At 33.7% G+C, this 18,016-nt stretch overlaps 1 long non-coding RNA gene across 1 annotated transcript; it reads right to left on the bottom strand.

The window, feature by feature from the left end:
• Window positions 1–6,846: 6,846 nt before the first annotated feature.
• LOC111365836 lies at window positions 6,847–8,974 on the bottom strand. The gene is made up of 2 exons (XR_002697502.1): window positions 7,833–8,974; window positions 6,847–7,236 (listed from the first exon to the last, which is right to left on the bottom strand). It is a non-coding gene; the product is annotated as an uncharacterized LOC111365836 (long non-coding RNA).
• Window positions 8,975–18,016: the final 9,042 nt, after the last annotated feature.

The following is an 18,016-nucleotide window of genomic DNA, read 5'->3' as shown; positions in this document are numbered from 1 at the left end:
AAACCTTACAAATTACAGTGGTTGGATGATTATGGAGAGGTTAAGGTGAATAAAAGGGTATTGGTGAACTTTTCGAATGGGCGGTGTAAAGATGAAGTGTTATGCGACGTAGTTCCTATGCACGTCGAGCATATTTTGTTGGGTAGGCTATGATAGTATGATAGGAAGGTGAAACATGATAAGTTCAAAAATAAGTACAGCTTTGACAAAGATGAAAAATATATTACACTTGTACCTTTAACACCACAATATGTCTATAATGACCAAATGAAATTAAGAGGTGAGGAAGAAAGAAAAGGTAAAGAGAAGCAAAACGAGAGTTCGAGAGAAAATGGTGAGGTGACTAAGTGTGAGAGAGCCATAAGAGAGAAAAGAAAAAGAGTCCTTTGAGCTGAGAGAAAAATGCAACGTGAGCTTCTATGCAAAAAAGAAAGAGGTTGAGATTGATTCGGTGAGGACTAACAAATCCCTCCCCAGTTTAAATATCTCTTTGATGCAAGAATATGAAAACTTATCGCATGGAGATTTTCTAAAGGGAATATCACCATTTGAGTATTCAATTGATGCGTTGCAATTGGAATATCTGTGAAGCATCAAAGAATAAGCATTTGAGCATGACATTGCGGAGTATCAACATTCCAAGCAAGGGTTAGATCATGATCTAGCAAATGGAGGGCCGAAAATGGAGTTATGTACATTCCAAGACAATGAATGGAAGGGGTATAAAATATTCAGACCTGGTAATAGGGCTTGGAAGAATCAACGAAAAAGGAGTGATCATTTGCAAAGAAGATCAAAGCTTCACTCAAGAGGAAATGGTCCATTCCATGGCATTGCGAGGCTTGAAGGCAATGGATACAAATTTGATTTTGAAGTTTCAGATTCGACGACGAATCCTTTCGAAGAGGGAGATGATGATATGACTCGAGATAGGCTGCAAATTAATAAGATTTGATGAATGTTAACAAGAGGCTAAGGCCAAGGATCAAGATTAATTCGAGCCAACAAACTCGAGTTTTCACTTGCTGGACGTATGGAGGCCAAAATGTTGAAGATAAAATGCAATCGAACAAGTTTGATGAAGGACACGATAGCTGAAATAACTTAGAGGCAATGCAATTCAAGAAGCTGGGAATTGGCCTGCCATAAAGCCATGCAACCGCAAGGCTTTAAGCCTCATGCGGTCGCCCAAGAAGAGGTAGAAAACTGATTGGCAAGCAAGAGTTCATCCATGCAACGACATGGTGTATTTCGGGACCAAGAATTTTGCTTTTCTTGTGAGAATCCTATTTTGGCTAAAACACATATTTTTGGTAACTTTTATGTTCTTAGGACTTTTAAATTCCATTTTTCCATATTTCGAGGGTTTAGTATAAATATGATACATTATTCTTATTGTAATCAACTTTAGTATTTTGAGAGAAATTATACAAGGGGCTGTTTTCTTGTTCCTAATTGAACAATTCGAACTTATTAAAATCAACAATCTTGTGGTGTTCAAAATCAAGGCGGTATTCATAAATCGTGTGATCAAGAGGTCGGTAATTTATTCAATTATTGGTTGCTTGGTTTATCTTTTGCGTGTCAAATCCACCTTGTTTATTGGCGCTCCTAGGATCTGGTCTCAATCTTGTTGTGGGTTTCGTAACTGCCGTCGCTAAACAGGTTCACATCAAAAACTACCTGGACGAATTTTACCCTATGGGATCGCACGGACTATCTTCTCGCAATAGCAACAACAAGACATTTTAGCATTAAAATTTTTTTATTGACTTTGACTTGATTTATTCTAGATTTTAATCCCTACCAAAACAAGGGCTTGACGATGAAAAGTCAAAAAAAATAAAAAAAATAAAGATACATGCAAAAAAAGGAAAATGTATACAATGATGAACCTCAATTTTGAGGTCCAAAAATTGGTCAAATTAAGCCAATTATGGACTCATATGCTGTTTGCCATGAACAACATCGAAAAGCAAGTCGCACTTGATCGTTAAATGAGATCAAAATTTATTCTTAGCTTTGACTTATATTAAATTCTAGATTTTAATCCTTACCAAACAGGGACTTAATGATTAAAAGTACCAAAAAAAAAAAGGTAGAAATACACGCAAAAAATTTGAAAATGTATGCACAATTGAAACTCAATTTTGAGGTCTAAAATTTGGACAAATTAAGGGAATTACGGATTCATGCGTTGTTTGCCAAGATCGACCGTGAAAAGCAAATTGCAGATGATCGTGGTGGGCCTTTAAAGCCCTATTTGCCATGGCTCGGTTTGAGTTGTGGTTTGGAAACTGCGGCCATTTTTCTTTTTAAAAAATAGCAATTTTCATAATTTTGGTCGGAAAATTTGCAGGCTTTTTGATGCACAACTTCTGAGGCTGTTTGATGCCTACATAAAGATCTTATCTTGGTCAAAATAAGGAGGTTTACACAATAGAAAATTTGAGAAAAAGAGGAGAAAATACAAAGGAGAAAAGGAAGAAAGCTAGCATTTCAAGATTTTTCAAGAAAACAATTTTTTGGTGCAAGATCTTCAATTTTTCTAGCTCTTATCTTAAATCAAATGATGTAATTTTTTTCATGATGTATAAGTAAACCAAAATTGGGATAGTGATGTAACTTAGTTTTGAGCCCTTTCATTAACTATTATGTTTTGATATCAAATTGATGTCTTTGCATTATTTTTACTTCTTTTCTTCATGCCTTGCTTTATTTGATCACTAATTCGTTGATTTGTGAATGCTAATGAAGAAGGGGAGTTATTTATTTAGATCATTTAATAAAAATCAGAATTTAAGTACAAGTTAGAGATCATGACTTTTGCTAATTTTGTGGTCTTTAATTGAATTCTTAGGTGATTGAATGCTATTGATTAAAGATTATCATGATTCATTTGGAGATATAGGGAGTTGACTTAATTGAGTAGAATTATTCTAAACTCGAAAAATATAAATCAATTAATTTAGAAGAATTCGATCGAGTACACATCATGATAGTTGCTGAAGTTTGGAGATTGAGATTAAGAGGATGTCTATGGTAAATTCATTAAATCTTAACAATTTTCATACATCAAGTAAAATTCTAAATTATTGAGTTTTGCACTTCTCAATTAATTTTGTAAATTTATAGTTTTTAAGATCGTATTTAAAATGAATTTTTATTGTTTTTACTCAAATAGAAGTTACAGATAGTTAAATTGAAAGTTATAATAATATCCCTTTCTGAGATGATTATTCACACTCTTAGATCTACTTTACTAGCTGTTAACTAACTCGTACACTTTTAGTGAAAACACAACAAGTTCTTGGCTTGATTTGTGTGTTTTACATGCTTATTCGGGGTTACAAACTTGAATTATGTTTTCTAATTTGAGCAAATTTCTACTTAATTTAGTGTACTTATTGCTGTTATGGGTAAAGCCTGCACTTGAAGGCATTTTGAGAAAAAAGAAAAGTTTTTGAGCTAATTTGGAGTTGGTTTAGAACAACTGAATACTGACACGATTATATGAAATCGGTAATGAGTATTAAGAGAGTAATCAGTGAAAGTTTTAAGTTTTGAGGAGTGAAATTCATCTTTTGAAAATTTTGAGATCTGAATTATACACGTTTAAAACTTGTAGAAGACCAATTTTGGATTATTATGGATGCTTGGGACCGACATGGTTGCTTTTGAACATTTTGAGATCAATATTGAAGATTTGGATCAATAAGGACCGAAATAGGACGATAAAGTTGAAATAGGACCAAAGATCAAAATTAGAAGGCTGATGGGCTAACTTGGACATGTCAAAAAGTTGAAGGACAAAGATTGATGAAAATGAAAAGTTAGAGGACCTAATTAACGAGGCAGAAAATTCAAGAACTTGGTAAAAAGTTTAATGTTGAAAAGTAAATAAAATAAATGAAGGCACAAGGGAGAAAAAGGAGAAAATTCATATCTCAATCATTACAAATGGGCCAGCTCAATTTTCAGATAATAAGTTTACAATTCCAAAACTCAGATAATAAATGAATAATTAAAAATCATTTATTGATTGAATATATTAAGGTCACAATTACACAACTAATGGTCACAAGTTCATACTTATAAGCCATAACTTATTTATTAGTTACATATTATAAAATTAATTGATTACAAATTATTTTTCAATCACAAATCAAAAAATTTATAAGTTAATTTGTTTACTGATCATGAATCACAAATATGTCACATATTATCAAATTAATTAGTTACAAACTGATTCTAGATCACAAGTCAAAAAAATTATAGGTCATAATTTATTTATCAGTTATAAATTATAAATTTTATTAATCTCAAGTTATTTTACGGTCGAAAATTATCAAATTAATTTGTTATAAATTATTTTTCAAACATGGATTATCGAATTAGTTGGTCACAACTTACCAAATTTTGAGCCACAATCACACAATCTTTTAGGTCACAAATTAACCAATTTATTGATCACAACGTACAAATGATTAGCCACAAACACTTTTCGTCCCCACTCCACTGTTTCCGCTGCCACAACCAAATAATTGGTCATGAACACTAAAAAATTTCCACCACCACCTGCATCGGCATCTCAGTACCAATGCACAGCCACCAACGCCACAACCGCCATCACCACCCACAAACCACCACCAACTGAAAACCATCCACCCAAAGAAACTAGAAAATCACCTACATAACTATTGCCACCTACACAACAACTGCCATCATCACCCACAAACCACCTACAGAAAACCACCTATCACAAAAACCAGAAAATCACCTACATAAAACCACCCATAGCACAAGCAACAAAAAAAATACCCACAGGCTTGGAGATAACCATTTGTTGGATAAGATAAGTCGTCGTTGCGTGTAGCACTGCTACACGCTACTACTTTGAACCTTTGCGTACGACGCTAGAGATAAGTTGTCTCGCTACGCATAACAGTTCTACATGACACTATGTCAGACCTCTGCGTATGGCGTTGGAGATAAGTTATTGGAGAAGAGAGTCGCCGGAGAAGAGAAATTATTATTATTATTATTTAAAAGTTGAATTATTGCCTGATTTTTGGTTCAATAAACCTCACACCTGATTTTTGATTTAGAAAAATTATATACCTATTTATATGTGATTCCAATGGAAAAAAGGGATAGTGTATGCATTGTTGGGCCAAAAAATTGGACAAATAAAGGGGTTACCTACCTAGATGTGGCCTTTAGTGTTGCTTCCTGTTCCGAAAGACAACAATTTTTATAACAGAAAAATTCGTTTATAGCCTATTACAAACAAAGATTTCATATTTTAATAGGTAAATGAAATATAACTAAATGTGCTAACATAAATGTAAATTATATTAAAAATATTGACTTCTAAATATAGATTCTAAAATTCATTTGTAATTGACATTATATGAATTATGCTGATTTCACGTTCCACATTCAATGAAACTTCCAAAATAAATAGGATTTCAAATGAGAATGGGGATGACAGCCATGTCCATTATAGAGAAACAAACCGTACATTTTCTAGCAGGGGCGGATCTAGCTATTGGCCAGCTAGGGCGGCCGCCCTAGCTGGCTTCGCCAGAACCGCCACTGGCTGCCCTTTTTTTTTTGTTCATATAAATGAATCTTTAAGGTTATATTTCTGATAATCACTTCTAGTTCGAAGATTGCACCTGGCCAAGTTGGACAGTGTTGGGTTTTGCATTTTGGAGGTCCCAAGTTCGATCCTTCATCAATCCATTTTTATTGTTCAATATTTTTAGTTTTACAATTTAAAATCAATGGAATGAGGAGGGGGGATTCGAACCTGGAGCTATTCTTAAAATTATTAGTGGTTTGACCATTATGCCATTTGTTGAATTGTGACAATAAATTTAACAAATTTATATATATTAGATCTTAGCTTGTTTTAATGTAACAATAAATATTTGATTCTTCTTTTGAATTATATAAAACTTGGCAACTATGTCATTTAATGAGTATGATTTATTCTTTTAACAAAATTATATACGTTCAATTTCAATAAAATAATTGTTATATTTAAATTTTACGTCTTGTTTGATTCCCATTTATTTCAAAATATATTTTTCTCTATTTTATTTTCAACCATATATTTTTCAATAACCGATTTTATTTTTAATCATATATTTATCATTTAACCACCCTTTACGTATTAACTTCATCTTGTCTTGTTTAAGTTCATAAAATTTGATCATACGTATATAATTCAAAAAATGTATTTTTATTCCTTATTATTTTGACTTGTATAGAATTATATTTTCATATGTATATAATGTTTTATATTTTAGTGTATTTATATATTGATTGAAGATTCTTTTAATATAAATTAATTAAATATTAATAAACAATCTTGCTATATTGGACGATCGCTCAATAACCGCTCGACGCTCCGCCCTAGCTCACTTGAGTGGCTAGATCCGCCCCTGTTTTCTAGTGATTCTATCTATCAAGAAACATCTTATAGTTCTGTGTCGGACTGAAGATGAGATTTCTTATGAGATAATATATTAAGATGAATCAAAATTAGTCCCTGTTGATAAACTTAGTCGGTTATAAGAAATCATAAAATAAGAAAAAGTAAAAAGGGATCCAACGTGTAAAGTCAATTCTTGATTTCGTTATTCTTATAATCAATCGAAATATGGATAGCAAATGTTACGTGATAACAATAGATGAGGCAGTGAGTTTGGCTGTTTTTGTCCTGATTATAGAACTATTTCACCTGTGTCGTAAAAACAAATATGCGTGAACCATTCATAGGGACATGAAAAATCCAGAAGACACAAAAAACGTTATGGAGCAATAACGTCCTGATTATAATTTTCACTGAAATTTCGAAAAATGATGTTGCAAGTCTAGGAAACATTCCAAAATTATATGACGAAATACTGAAATTCTCTCACACAAAGAGATATGATACAAAAACTTCTACTCGAACTGTGCCACACTAAAATAAACATCAAACAAACTTTCCAGGTAAGATTCAAACAATAACAACACCCTTCATCGTCCTGCTGCACCTAACACGTGGAAGTATGAGGTCAAAATCTGTATTATATGCTTCAATCATCTTCTAGCGGCCATGCTTGAATAGTTGACAGACCAAGTTACATCTGGATACTTCTGGATCATAGTCGTCGACATTTCATCAATTTTTGGTTTATAATGAACTCGATGAACTTGATGACATATGGCCAACAATCATGTCTGCAACAATTCGACAAAAATGTTAGAAAACCTAATATAAGAAAAGAGAAAAGCAAAAAAAGTGTAGAAAATTGATTTATGAAACCAATAAAAAAATGTAACTCTTAGATGAATAAACTGTTGAAGCTTACATATTATGGAGTCGAAGGAGAATCTGTTAACAAAGTTGAATCTGACTCAATCCCTTTTTTTTTTCCCAAACATCTTACTTAATAACAACAAAATAAAATAGATCATGTTACTTGAAAGAGATGGACAAGAGGCACTGCATTAGTATTTATAAAATGCAACATACACTGATCGACCACATCATAAGCACATCAGACAGGATGATGTTCCATAATTTTCAGCAAAATATCAAATTTTTCCCTCAAATACACCACATTCATCATCCCAGATATATGGTTATGCATATCTTGTATAAAATATATTTATTTAATTATCTCACTGTACCAATTAAGAACTTAATATGTATGTTACTAAGAATTACTCACATATGGGGAAATAAAAGAAAGAAAAGGATATCCCAGGTCACTTCCATGAATCAATAAGTAAATATTCCAATATCACAGAAATAGATTAGACAAAGTACCGACCCGTGATCATCTTGTGGTATGTTAGTCACGATTTTCAGATCAAGTGGTTTGCCATTTAATGCCATTGATGGTCTTGGGTTGCCATGCATTTATCTTCACCACAAGACAGGGGAGAACATAAATGAAAGCTTCTACATCGCAGCACACGATTCTATCTCTCAAAGCCGGCCGACTTGAGTTATGAACGTACAAAGCATCTGTCCTTCACATCGTAGTGACCAAGTATCCAAAGAGCTTTCTTCTCCATCATGATTGGAATGATGACATGATCGATATTAGACTACCAGGTATTGCAGTGCATGTAATCTCCTATTCAACCAAAGACTTGAGTTATAACTGCCTCAGAATGTAAGATGTTTCTTACATTCACAACAAAATGTGAAACAATATGATGGGATTGTGTGAACAAATATCACTGTAGTGACGAAAATTAGTAGTTAATATTACTAACGATAATGTGACTTGCCTGTGGCTCGTATTTGAGCACCGCCTTTTTCTTTTTTGTTGTTGGGATTAGTTATCGAAGCTTCCATAGACCTCTTTAGGTTCGTCTTCCCTGAAGATTCAGCGTTGAATTGCACGGCTCTTACATATGACGGACGAATACCCTTTTCCTTTTGAATCCGATAGAATACTAATAGACTGGGACCACCTGGTAATGCGGTGATGAGGAGTCCCAAATTTTTCTTCTTTTGGCTCAATGATCTCCAAAGACTTAGATGACGTTCAAACTCGCTAGGTCTTGACGGAACCCATGAACAAGGAGTAGCTTCAGTATTTGTTGTACTCTACAGAACCCAGAGAAGAGTGAATAGATTTATGAGCAGTCTAAATTGAGTTTTGGCCCATTTCCTCATTGTTGTTTGAAAACAAATTTGAACTGCTTCTGTGTGATGCAATAACCTGCCGGAAACTTAGAACCCACTTCGTATTACCTCAGAAAAATCAGATTTTTGTATCTTCATCACCAATTAGGGTTTTATAGATGTGATAAATCCCTAATCAATGAAACAAATAATATAAAAAATTTTACAATGTGGAATGATGCAAGGGATTACGGTGCTTAATTTGTATGATACCAAATTCTGGTGTGATTTTCAGAATATCTTGAGTTGAAATGATTTGGGAGGAATGGAGAAAGAGAGGAGTATGAATACTAATTTGGGGATTAAGAAAACGATTATGTTTTGCTAATGGCCTGTTTGGGAGAGTGAAATTAGCACTTGATTTGATGCCTCTGTGAGTAGTTAAAATTTAACATTTTTCATTTTACTTTTATAATCCAGTACTTAAGGAGAATCTAGTTGCATGCTCGTACAATACATGGGCTGTGTTATCTTTTAAGGTAATGTTAGTGTGTCTAACGTTAAGAATTGATGGGAGATACGTGCATTAGATTAAGTTAGCAGAATGAACTTAATTCAATGAGCTAAATTTACATATAATATAACCAATAAAATACAGTCACGATGCATCTGAAAAGCATGAGGAAATAAATTAAACTTTAACAAAGACAAAAGGAATTAGCAAACAAGATTTAAGCGTATAAAGGGACCTAAACAATATGCCATCATTTTCCGTAAGTTTAACAGTGATGTTAGTAGTCTCAAATGGTGAGAATTTGTATGCACGATGTTTTGAAACTTTCAATAATATTTATATTTCTAACATGGATCAATTGACCTTATTGAACATATAAGTGCACTAACATATAGAGAGGGGGAGGGGGAGAGAGAGAGAGAGAGAGAGAGAGAGAGAGAGAGAGAGAGAGAGAGAGAGATAGATGACTAACAATCATGTAGTACCTTATTAAAGTATTCAGCATAGCTTGATCATTCATTTAAAGAGTTTGAAGGCACTTCACGATCATGTGCACACACAAAAGAATGTTGCAGTTGATCATGATTGGGACCCCATGAATCAATTACAAAGGTTAGTTATCTCATAGTTGAATGTTCATAGTTGACACAGAAGTCACACTTTTCACTTTTGGTTTTCCATACTTAACCAAATTTCTTTAATTTTTAAACCAATTTCCAACAATTCCCCCATGAATTGAAATTCGAACATCCATATGCAATGCGATGCGAAAATATGATGCATTGTAGAGAGAGAGAGAGAGCAAAAAAGCACTGCATTAGGTAATGTAGCTTTCAATTTTGAATCTTCCCTAATCTGTTCATAGTTCTCGTGACTTGGTTCATTTTGACCATGAACCTCTCTTAGGTTTTATAAGTGTTTAGAATTCAAACCTCAAGTAATTCTTATTGAAGCGGCCTCACTTCACATTTATATAGATGATCTCATATAAAGAGCGTTCTGTCCTACTCCACTTGACTTAATCAAGATATAAGAATCATTAAAAGATTATTTTAACACCTTACCACTCTGTAGAAAGCACTTTAGTATCATAGGAATGAGTTAATAAAATAATTTTTCTAAGTGCTTCATGGAATCTTCATAACTTAGTTATCCCATTGAACTAAGGTCTTGGGATACCCAGTCAACAAGGGAGGATTACCATCACAAGATCTCTTACGTATTAAGCTTTAATCTCATTCCTTCTAGTAGGCAACATACTTGATTTTTAAGCAAACTTTTCATAAGTGGATCTGCAACATCTCATTCCTTTCAATAGGCAATGTACTTGATTTTTAAGCAAACCTTTCATAAGTGGATCCACAACGTTATACTTTAATTTCACATTATCTATGGAGATGATGCCATTTGAGATTAGTTGCCTAATGACATTATGTATATGTCTAGGCTTTCAATTATACATGTTATTTCTAGCCTTTCTAATAGCCGATTGACTATCACAATGTACACATATTGCAGGTACCGACTTAGGCCAACATAAAACATCTTCCAAAAAGTTACGAAGCCTTTTTGCTTCTTTTCCAACTTTGTCCAAAGCAATGAACTCAGACTCTATTGTTAATCGAGCTATACACGTTTGCTTTGTCGATTTTCATGAGATAACAGCTCCACTAAGGTTAAACACATAATCACTAGTGGACTTGGTATCCTTCATGTCGGACATCCAATTTGGATTACAATATCTTTCCAATATCGCAGGATATCTTGTAAAATGTAATCCATAGGTTAAGATATATTTTAAGTACTTAAGAACCCTTGTCAAAGCCTTCTAATGATCATGACTTGGATTACTTGTAAATCTGCTAAATTTATTCACAGCAAATGCAATATCTGGTAGGGTGCAGTTCACGATATACATCAGACTATCTATCACTTGTGAATACCTTAGTTGTGACACACTCTTACCCGTATTTTTGACTAAGTGTGAACTTGTACTACTAGAGTTTTTCGTAGGACTTTCCTCAAACACGTCATATTTCTTAAGTATCTTCTCTACATAATGAGATTGGGAAAGCATAATTTCTTCCAACATTCTAGAGATCTTGATACCTCGTATCACATCTATCACACCTATATCTTTCATATCGAAATGGTTCATTAACATTTTCTTAGTGTTTAGTAAAATTTTGTGACTATTGCCCATTATTAACATGTTGTCTAGACATATAATCACATAGGCGTTTGGTGTATGTTTCACGTATACACATTTGTCACACTCATTTATTTTGAAATCTGTTTGACGACATCGTTTTGTCAAAATTATGGTGCCATGTTTAGGAGGTTGTTTTAATTCATACAAGGATATAACGAGTTTACAAACCTTATCCTTTTGATTAAGAGACACAATCCCTTCTGGTTGCTCCATGTATATCTCTTTTTCTAACTCACCATTTAGAAATGCTATTTTTACATCCATTTGATGAATCTCAAGGTTATGTATTGCTGCAATTGCAATTAGCAACATAATCGAAGTGATTCTAGTCACGAGTAAGTACGTATCAAAGAGGTCAAGTCCTTCTTTTTGTCTATATCCCTTTAGCAACGATCTAGCCTTATACTTGTCAATGGATCCATCAAGTTTCAATTTTTTTTGGAATATCTATTTACATCCTCAAGGCTTATTTCTGGGAGATAAGTCAACTAACTCCCACATATAGTTTTGTATTATAGAATCTATCTCGCCATTGATAGCTTTTTTCCAATCATGTTACACTGGGACACAATTGTAGATAAACTCATTTCTTGCATTCCTTCAGAAAGGGTGTCTTTTTTGATCATGATGGCTTGTGCATTTTTCTTCGGCTTTCGAAATTCGCTTGAATGATATTTGATTTTTCCATAGTTGTAGCAGTTCCCTTTGAACTTCTTCGCTTTCTTGGAGTTATCTCTATATGGTGCATCGTCGGAGATCTTCCATTTCTTGTTGATAGCCTTTTGATCTGTTTCAAAAAAATTTGCTCTAAGTTGGACAATAGGTTTTCTCTTGGTTTTCCTATTATCTTTCTCATTTCTCAATCAAATGATAAACTCTTCCAAGTTCATTTCTTTATTTTTGTGCTTGACATAGTTTTTGAAACTCTCTATACAGGAGGGAGTTTCTCGATAATGACAACAACTTGGAAAGATTCACTTAACTCCACTTTTTCGGCATGAATGTCATGTAGTAGAACCTGAAGTTCTTGTACTTGACTAATTAGCTCTTTGGAATCTACCCATCTTGTAGCCCAAAAATTTGCCGACGATAAATTTTTTTTTGTTTCGAAATTCTCGATCTTACACTTGTTTACCAATGAATCCTACAGATCTTTGGCCGAGTCATTAGAACTGTACAATCTATAGAGTATATTGTCCAATCCGTTCATGATGTAATTTTTGCATAGAAAGTCGAATGCTTCCATACATCCAAAGTGATAATCGATTCACGATTATTCTCTCCCTCTTGGACAGTTGGCATAGTCTCATTTAGAAACTTTGCTAGATTTAGAGATCTTTTGTTGCCATCTCTTAAAATCCACTTTAAATTTTTTCGATTTTTCACCATGCCGGATTGCAGTATTTTGTTGTGTTATAGCCATTGGCGGAACCACGTTGTTCATACCATTTTGACTTGAAGTAGCCTCGGTGATACTCATTTCTATTACTTAACAGTAGATTAACGTTGGAACAATGTAGGGGAAGAATAGTACCCAAAGACTATTCCAAAAATGAAAGATACGAGTTTCAAAATCAAGAAACAACAACAGACGATTATTATCTTAAGATTGTTGTTTTCGGGCTTTATCTATTTGCAGTAAAGGTTGTTTGTATGTAACGAACAAAAGGACAAACTTTAATCTGTAAGAGCATAATTAATCCACAAAATTTACGACGAAAATGTAGTACAAGAACTACACAAAAAATCAGGAAAGAAAACAATAAATGAGAAGAAGAATAATAATCTGAGGCAAGTGGTGGCACTTTCTCCTTAAGATGATATTGCTTGCTGTGGTGCTCACAGTTTACGGCACTTGTCTCTCAAAATACAACTGATTCAATTTTGAGGTAGTAGCACTTCAAACCACTTTCGACGAAATTTTCCTCTCTACAAGAGAACTTTATGAAATGAAGAAAAAAGGAATTTTTGCAAAAGGGTTTTATGAATGCTCAATGCAAATATAAGATGGTATTCGAAAAGGACATCCAAAGGATCTTATTTATAGAGGACGAGGGGCTATGGGTGAAGTGGTACATGCCAAATCATGCAATCTTTCTAGCAGAAGCATCACTTCACGTCGCTAGCTTTTCGCTCGAGCAAGAATGTCACATTTTGAGCAGAAACATTTTCGCTCGATTCTTCTAGACCGTCGCAGCCTTTTTTTTCCCTCTATTTTCCTCTAAATTTGGACCGCAGTTTCTCATTTATTCGAAATTGATTTTGAGATTCCAAATATACCATGATGATCTACTCGACAAGTAAAACAAGTTGGTGTAATTTGACCACTGGATCAAGTTCGAATATTTGACCGAAGTTGACATAAAAAAAGTCATCCTTTTCAATTTGGTTTTTCCATACTTAACCAACTTTCCATTCATTCAAACCAATTTCCAACCTTTATTTAGTTACTCCACCATCCATTTAGCACACCAGTCATGAAACACAATTTTCTCGTATTTACAAGTATCCAAACATGCTCATTCCCTTTTTCTAAGAAATGATATCTAATCACATACAATAAGTTATACGAGAACAGATGCAAAACATGTTGGAATCTCAAATAATATTCAACAACTCTTTTTACTACTAGGATTGAATTTGAGGCTGCTGAATGAAGAGCTGCACATCGATCTTATTACTAAAATAAGAAAATATGATAAAACTAAAATAAAATTATAAGTTAGATGTAATACCTTATTTAATTAAATTAGTCAACACCTAAAGTGGAGTCAAAAAAAAAAGGGGTCAGGTGGTGGTTGACTAGATACAACTCCATTTCATTCTAATGCACTTATATACAAATCTAATTACATACCCACAAAACATATACAAACACAGCGATGCCGGGATTCAGAGAGAAAAGAAAGAGAAAAGATTGGGGGGGGGGGGGGGGGGGGGGGGGGAGAGAGAGAGAGGAAGAAGAAGAAGAAAAGAAAAAAAAAAGGAAAATTCACCAACGTTATTAGAAAATAAGTGCTTTCTCCTATTAAGATTGAATTCTTCAATTTCAAAAGTAAGTGCAAAGTTACTAATCGAATATTTATGTTTAATTTTAGAGTTGTTAGATTATTAGTTTAAATTCAATTTTATTAAAAGTGGACTATTGAATAAGATTTAATAAGTTTTGAAATTAAGCTAAAGAGAATAAAAACAGCCCAAGTGGTTAAAGGATTGGGAAAGTTGCTTAAGCATAAAAAGATTAGAATTTAGTATCGCCGATTTAATTATTGAAACTACTTAAAATGGGTAAATTGTTAATCTAAAAATTAAATCATATTTCAAGCGACAATACGGAGATCGAACAACCTATCAACCAAATTGATTTTGTATACATAGTTCTGTGAGGAGAAAAACTTAAATATTTTCATGACCAATGTTTAAGAGGTTCTACCAAGAAAGAAGGGTGCCTCTAGTGTAGAGTGAAAACTATCTTCTATAACCTAAGGAAAGATCTCAAAAATATAAGAAGGGACATAACAGTAAAAAATAAAAGAAACACACACCAAAGTGTGTTGAGATAGCGATAAAAGAAATATAAGCATTTTTTTTTGTCCGGGAAACCCTTGGAGACTTAATCTAGGATCTAGATTTCTATTGAATGTATTGTCTTAGTTAAAACGTAATGGTTAAGACGCTCAATTCTAGGGAGTACTATCACAAATTGAGATAGTTGCTTTCGTTGGTGAAGCCTAACCAAACTTGACATGAAAGGAATGAGTACTGTAAAATCAATCTTAGAATAAATGCCCTAGTATTTGATTCAAGAACAAGTTTTAGGATTGCACGAGAGAGAAATGCGATTTATGACTATAACCAACCGAAAGAACTATAATGATTAAATTGGGGTAATTAGCACAAAACGTCCCTACCTTTCGATATTTTTGTGGAAAACGTCCCTACCTTTCGTTTTTTGGCGGATTACACCCTCACCTTTACCTTTTTTTGTGCAAAACGTCCTTCTGTCAAGTTCTCGTTCAAATATTCCGTTAAATCAATAGGTAATTAGCACAAAAGGTCCCTACCTTTCAATATTATTGTGCAAAACGTCCTTACCTTTCGTTTTTTTGGCATAATTAGCACAAAAGGTCCATACCTTTCAATGTTATTGTGAAAAACATCCCTACCTTTTATTTTTTAGCATTTTCACCCCTACCTTTCACCTTTCATTGCAAAAAAGGTCCTTCTCATCCATTTTTTCAATAAAATGACGATTTTACTCTCCTATTCAAATAAAACAAAAAGAAAAGATGAATTACCAACTGCAACCATAGTCCTTAAATTTTTAAAAAATTACAAAAAAATCATCAATTCTCAACCACCACCATTTTCACAACCTATCAAGTTGCTAACTATAAATTCACATAATACCACCTTTCGGCCACCATGCCCACCGGACTCCACCACCGTAAATGTGGTTGTTTCAGACGGATTGGTGACCAATACTATGGAGGAGGATATTGGGGAGAGTGGGGCGATGCTGGTGGTGGTGGAGTCCGATAGGTGTTGTAGTCGAAAAGTGGTGCTATATGGATCTATAGGTGGTGGCTTGGTGGGGTTGTGAAAGTGGCGGTAGTGGAGAATTTAGGATTTATCTGTAATATTTTGAAAGATTTAGAACTATGATTGCAATTAATTAATTATTTTTTTCTTTTCTTTTTTGTTTTATTTCAATAGGAGGGTAAAATCGTTATTTTATTGAAAAAATGGATGAAAATGACATTTTGCGCAATGAAAGGTGAAATGTAGGGGTAAAAATGCTAAAAATGAAAGGTAGGGACGTTTTGCACAATAATATTGAAAGGTAGGGACCTTTTCTGCTAATTATACTAAAAAATAAAAGGTATGGATGTTTTGCACAATAACTTTGAAAGGTAGGGACCTTTTGTGTTAATTACCATTTTGATTTAACGGAGCATTTTAACGGAGAGTTGACAGAAGGACGTTTTGCGCAAAAAAGGTAAAGGTAAGGGTGTAATCTACCAAAAAATGAAAGGTAGGGACGTTTTCCACAAAAATATAGAAAGGTAGGGATGTTTTGTGCTAATTACCCATTAAATTGACTATGCATACATACACATCAATCAAGTATTAAATAAGTAAAATTATTCTGGTAGCATTAATTATTATATTCTCAAAAATTGGTTAAACAATTTTATTAGTTAGGCAAACACGACAAGTTATCTAACGCGTTGATGTTTGTGGTTATTTGCTTGTGTGTTTAGCGCACGATCTTGCTCGAGGCAAATAAGAGTTCAAGTTTGTGAGTATTTGACAAGTGTATTTTTCACACTTATCGAAGCTTTTAAGCTTGATGAATTTGATTAATTGAGTGAAAATCTATCTAATTTAGTGTAAATATATTAATTGTAGGGAGATCCCAAACTTGGATGAGATTAGCATGAAGAAAGGCAATTTAGAGCTTAATTGGAGTTTATACAGAGCAATTTAGGTCCAACCACATTGCATTTGATCAATGTGAAGCATTAGTAAATTGATCAATGTGAAGCATTAGTAAAGCAATTAGAGAAGATTAACAAGTTTCTAGAGCTAAATCCAACATTTGTAAAGTTCGAGGACATAAAGGTGAACTTTTGAAAATTGCTTCAGGTCAATTAAGATGATTGTGGAGAATGAGAATTAAAGTGTAAAGAATTAAAAGATGAAGTACCAAAGATTCAAATAGAAAGGTGCTCGAGCTGGACTAAAAATGGACTTTAAGGACCATGTTGAACTCGAATCGAAAAAGTAGGCCTTGAGATCTCAAGTTACTTATGGTGCGAGAGCAAGAGAAGATTGAGGTTAACCAATAGCAAGTGAAATCATATAATTTCATTCAACCTCTTCTTGGAAAGTAGTAAGGGCACGAGTTTTGACCTATTTTTGGGGTTATCAAAAAAAAAAATATATTATATATATATATATATATATATATATATATTCAAAGGGGAGGCTCTTGAGTAAAAATACACAATTATTACAAAGAGGAGCAAAAATAGGAAGCCTAGAAAGAAAATTGATATATTCTTTACACGTTTTGAATATACTTTTCATTCAAATTACATATCCATACCTAATTTCTTACATTTTTGCTAGGGTTGAAGAAGAAGAAGAAAAAGATACTCAAGGAGATCGATCAAACATCATTGAAGGGATTCAAGATTCAAGATTGTTTTCATCTCCACACTTTATGATCTTAATTTTTTTAATTACTTGGTCACAAATTGAATTGGTGTATTATTTCTACAACTAATCGGAAGAAGGAATAGGAAGGACAATGCGTGCTAACTATTATTGCGTAATGCTGGTTAGGAGATTTTTCTCATACAACTACTTTCCTTTAAGTTGCCTTGCTCTTAAAAAGTCCTATAGACGTCATAATTATTAGCATAAATATACACGTCCAGGGCTACAAGGGCCCTGGACAGAACTTGTGGCCCTAGACGAAATGGTGCCCTTAACGTCCAGGGCCCATGTGACCCTAGACGTCCAACACTTCTCGAATTATTATATATGTTACGTCTCATGACGAGTGGCTCCATGTTGCCAACCTATTATAGCCCTTGGCCTACCCAGGTCGAGGCATGTGGCATGGTGGCCGAGGCCTCCAGCC

Source organism: Olea europaea, chromosome 17, assembly GCF_002742605.1.
Source record: "Olea europaea var. sylvestris chromosome 17, O_europaea_v1, whole genome shotgun sequence".
Classification (NCBI taxonomy): Eukaryota; Viridiplantae; Streptophyta; class Magnoliopsida; order Lamiales; family Oleaceae; genus Olea; species Olea europaea.
The sequence above is the reverse complement of the archived record's forward strand: the minus strand, read 5'-3'. Positions and strand labels throughout refer to the sequence as shown.